Source organism: Rattus norvegicus, chromosome 17 (assembly GCF_021556685.1).
Source record: "Rattus norvegicus strain SHRSP/BbbUtx chromosome 17, alternate assembly SHRSP_T2T, whole genome shotgun sequence".
NCBI lineage: Eukaryota > Metazoa > Chordata > Mammalia > Rodentia > Muridae > Rattus > Rattus norvegicus.
Genome location: NC_141550.1, coordinates 53,523,273 through 53,528,428, shown reverse-complemented (window position 1 = coordinate 53,528,428; position 5,156 = coordinate 53,523,273).

The following is a 5,156-nucleotide window of genomic DNA, read 5'->3' as shown; positions in this document are numbered from 1 at the left end:
TTTCCTCTTAGCACTGCTTTCATTGTATCTCATAAGTTTTGGTATGTTGTGCCTTCATTTTCATAAAATTCTAAAAAGTCTTTATTTTCTTTCTTTATTTCTTCCTTGACCAAGTTATCATTGAGTAAAGCATTGTTCAGCTTTTGTGGGTATTGGACGTTCTGTTGTTTTTGTTGTTATTGAAGACCAGCCTTAGTCTGTGGTAATGTGATAGGATGCATGGGATTATTTCAATCTTTGTATCTGTTGAGACCTTTTTTGTGTTCAATTTTATGGTAAATTTTGAAGAAGGTACCATGAGGTGCTGAGAAGAAGGTATATTCTTTTGTTTTATGATGAAATGTTCTATGGATATCTATTAAATCCATTTGGTTCATAGCTTCTGTTAGTTTCACTGTGTCTATGTTTAGTTCTTTTTCCATGATATGTCCACTGCTGAGGGTGGGGTATTGAAGTCCCCCACTATTATTTTGTGTGGGGGAATGTATGCTTTGAGCTTTAGTAAAATGTCTTTTATGAATGTGGTTGTCCTTGCATTTTGAGCATAGATGTTCAGAATTGAGAATTCATCTTGGTGGTTTTTATCTTTGATGAATATGAAGTGTCTTTCCTTATCTTTTTTAATAACTTTCAGTTGAACTTTGATTTTATTCGATATTAGAATGGCTACTCCAGCTTGTTTCTTGGGACCATTTGCTTGGAAAATTGTTTTCTGGCCTTTTACTCTGAGGTAGTGTCTTTCTTTGTCACTGAAGTATGTTTCCTGTATGCAGCAAAATGCTGGGTCCTCTTTTCATATCCAGTCTGTTAGTCTATTTTTTTAATTGATGAATTAATTCCATTTATGCTGAGAGATATTAGGGACCAATGATTGTTCTTTCCTGTTATTTTTATTGTTAGTGGTGGAATTATATTTGCGTGGCTCTTTTGGGTTTGTTGTGAGAAGACTACTTTCTTGCTTTTTCTAGGGTATAGTTTTCTTCCTTGTGTTGGAGTTTTCCATCTATTATCCTTTTTACAGCCAGATTTGTCGAAAGATATTGTGAAAATGTGTTTTTTTTTCATGGAATATATTGGTTGCTCCATCTATCATAATTGATAGTTTTGCTGGATATAGTAGCTTGGGCTGGCATTTATGTTTCTTTAGGATCTGAATGACATCTGCCCAGGATCTTCTAGCTTTCATAGTCTCTGTTGAGAAGTCTGATGTAATTCTGATAGGTGTGCCTCTATATGCTACTTGATGTTTTCCCCCTTATTGCTTTTAATATTCTTTCTTTGTTTTGTGCATTTGGGGTTTTAATTATTATGTGTTGAGAGAGAGGAATTTCTTTTCTGATCCCATCTGTTTGGTGTTCTGTAGGCTTCTTGTATGTTTATGGTCATTTCTTTCTTTAGGTTAGCCAAGTTTTCTTCTATAATTTTGTTGAAGATGTTTGCTGTCCCTTTGAGTTGGGAAACTTCACTCTCTCCTATACCTATTATTCTTTTCATTGTGTTCTTGATTTTGTGCCTATTTTGGGTTAGGACCTTTTTGTATTTTGCATTTTCTTTGATTGTTGTGTCAATGTTTTCTATGATATCTTCTGCCCCTGAGGTTCTCTCTTCAATCTCTTCTATTCTGTTCGTGATGCTTGCATCTATGACTCCTGATCTCTTTTCTATGTTTTCTATCTCTAGGGTTGCCTCTCTTTGTGATTTCTTTATTGTTTCTCTTACCATTTTTAGATCCTGGATGGTTTTGTTCAATTCTTTCACCTGTTTGGTTGTGTTTTCCTGTAACTCTTTAAGGCTTTTTTTGTGTTTCCTCTTTAAGGGCTTCTATCTGTTTACCTGTGTTTTCCTGTATTTCTTTAAGGGAATTATTTATGTCCTTCTTTTTTTCTTTTTTCTTTTTTCTTTTTTTCAGAGCTGGGGACCAAACCCAGGGCCTTGCGCTTGCTAGGCACGCGCTCTACCACTGAGCTAAATCCCCAACCCCCTATTTATTTCCTTCTTAAAGTCCTCTACCATCACCATGACATGTGATTTTTAAATCCAAATCTTGTTTTTTTCTGATGTGTTGTGGTATCCAGGACTTGCTGTGGTGAGAGAACTGGTTCTGATGATGTCATGAAGTCTTGGTTTCTGTTGCTTAGGTTCTTGTACTGGCTTCTCACCTGCTGGTTATCTCTGATGTTAGTTGGTCTTGCTGTCTCTGACTGGAGTTTTCCCTACTGTGGGCCTGTGAGCCTGTGATCTTAGGAGTGAGAGCACTCCTCAGATATCAGCTCTCTCCAGGCAGGCTTTGGGTTTGGAGGGCTGTGGCATATCCTTAGCTCTGGTGCTGATGGAGACTGAAAGTGTCCTGTCCCAGGCTGCTCAGCAATTCCTGTGCCCTGTGCACTCCTGGTGGGTCCCTCTTTGGACAGTTAGTGGAGCAAAAATGGGGTCTTAGGAATGAGAGCATCCTCTGGGTAGATTTTGGGTCCGGAGGGCTGTGAGACAGCCTTAGCTCTCGGTGCAGATGGAGATTGGAGGGTTCAAGGTATCTCTTAAACAGGACAACATTCATTTGGGTCTTGCTTACAGTTTCAGAGATTCAGTCCATTATCATCATTTCCAGAAGGATGGCAATGTCCAGGCAGCCATGGTACTGGAAAAATAGGTCAGTGTTCTACATCTTGGTTGAAGTGCAGCAGCAGGAGACAGTCTTCCACAGGCAACCATGAAGAGGCTGTCTTCTGCATTGGGTGGAGCCTGAGCATAGGACCTCAAAGCCCACCCACACAATGACATACTTCTTCCGACCAGGCCACACCGCCTATTGTACCACTTCCCATGGGCCAAGCATATTCAAACACCACATTCCACTCCCTGACATCCACAGACTTGCAAAAACACATGAGTCTATGAAGCCATACCTAACCATAACAGAATACAAAATACATTTATTCCAACTTCAAAAGTCCCCATAGTCTACAGCAGTCTCAACAATGTTTAAAAGTCTAAAGTTCAAAAGTCTCTTCTGAGATTCATGCAATCTAATTGTAATTCCCAATAAAATCAAAATAAAAAAGCAGATCACCTACTTCCAACATCAAAGGATATATGTTATCATTCAAAGACATCGTAGCGAGGAAATACTGGACCAAAGCAAGACCAAAAAAATCAGCTGCCAAACAGCTGGGCATCTCCATGTCAGATGTGTTCTTCTGATCTATAACTGCTTTCAGCATTATTGACTGCAACAAACTTCTTTCTCTTGGCCTCGTTCCACTCCCTGTTAGCATCTTTCCTTAGCAGCAATTTATGGCTCTGGCATTTCTAACATCTTGGGGTATCCAAGGCAACTTCAGCTTCACCGTTTCTGGAATCCACACATGATCTTCCAGGCTACTCCAAAGGGCTTGGGTCATTTCTCCAGCTCTGCCCTCTGTAGCACTCTAGGCTCAGTTTAACTCCATTCCACTGCTGCTGCTATTTATGGTGGTCATCGCATTGTACTGGCATCTCCAATACTCTGGGGTCTTCCACTGCAATTAGGTTTATTAATAACCACTCAAAGGCTCATTTCATGATGCCAAGCCTCAACTTCTTTGCATAAGCCCTTCAGCCCTGGGCTGTCAACTGCAACTGAGACTGGACATTCACCAATGGCCTTTTTGACCTCTCATAGTGCCAAGCCTCAGCTGCTCTCCAATGACCCTTTTATGAAATTCAAAACTGGTACCACCTGGGTGATTCTTACCAAGTTCAGGACAGGATGATGTCTATCTCTGTAACACAGCTTCTTTATTTTCTCAGAAAACACATCCTAGAAGATTTCACCTCAGTGATGCTGGTCTCTTTCACCACTAATTTCTTAGCTTCATCTAACTAGCATCAGTACTCCCAATAACCCCTTCTACTTTTGACTCTAAAGCCAGAGCCACATAGCTGAAGCTGCCGAGTTCTGCTCTTTGCAGGGGTACTGGAACATGCCCCTCTTTGTTCTATTATATCATCACTAGCCTTCTGTTTTCCAACTACTTCACTGCTTAAGCTTGGCTGTCCTGGAATTTGCTTTGTAGACTGACCTCGAACTCAGAGATAGGCATGCCTTTCTCTCCTGAATGCTGAGATTAAAGGCATGTACCACCATACCTAGGACTAAGCCTTTCTTTACTTGGAACTTGCTCTGTACCAGGTTGGTCTTGAACTCAGAGATCTGCTTGCCTCTGTCTCTTGGGATTAAAGGAGTGTATCACCATGCCTGGGCCTAAGCCTCTCATGGCCACTATGCCTAAAGATCCAGATCAAAAGCATGTTTCTTCTAGCCTCAAGATCTGGATCACACGTGTGCCCTCTATTTCTGGATTGTAGTTCATTCCAGACTAAAAGCCCAAATGAAAACAATAACAAGGTCATAAAAAACCTAACATGATGTTATTCTCCCTGGATCAACTGCAGATTCTTAAGTGTAGCTGGGTGGGATCTTGTTCCAAGTCATCACTCCCTTAATTCCATTTAATATTCTTGAACACAGGAATTAGCTTCATTTCACTTCCTGGTGCCCCATTTACTCTTTGAACCATGCATTTTGTATTTTTCCTTGCTATGCTTGATCAGAACACTCTTCATGAGAGTAAACCAGAGGACAATGTATGCTGTTCTGTTTTCGTTTTTGTTTTTTTGAGACTTTGTCAGTGCAATTAATCTGAATCTCTTTACCTTAGCCTCAGGGCGACTCTTCAGACAAGGACAAAAACCAGCCACATTCTTCACTAAACTATTACAAGAGCAGTCTCTAGGCTACATACTACCATTCCTCTCCTCTGAAACCTGTTGAGCCAGGCTCCCACAGTTCAAATCACCATCAGCACTGCTGTCTTCCATGCTTTTAGTAAAATGGTCCATTAACCTACTTAAAGCATTCTACTGCTTTCCACAGTCCCAAAACCTACATTCATCCAAACAAAAACATGGTTAGGTTATGTCTATCACAACACTACCCCAGTTCCTGGTACCAAATTCTGTCTTAGGGTTTTATAGCTGTAAAAAAACACCATTACCAAGACAACTCTTTTAAAGGCAAACATTTAATTGGGGCTGACTTACAGGTTCAGAGTTCCAGTCTATTATCATTTTGTCAGGAATGGATGACAGTGTCCAGGCAAACATGATACTAGAAAATG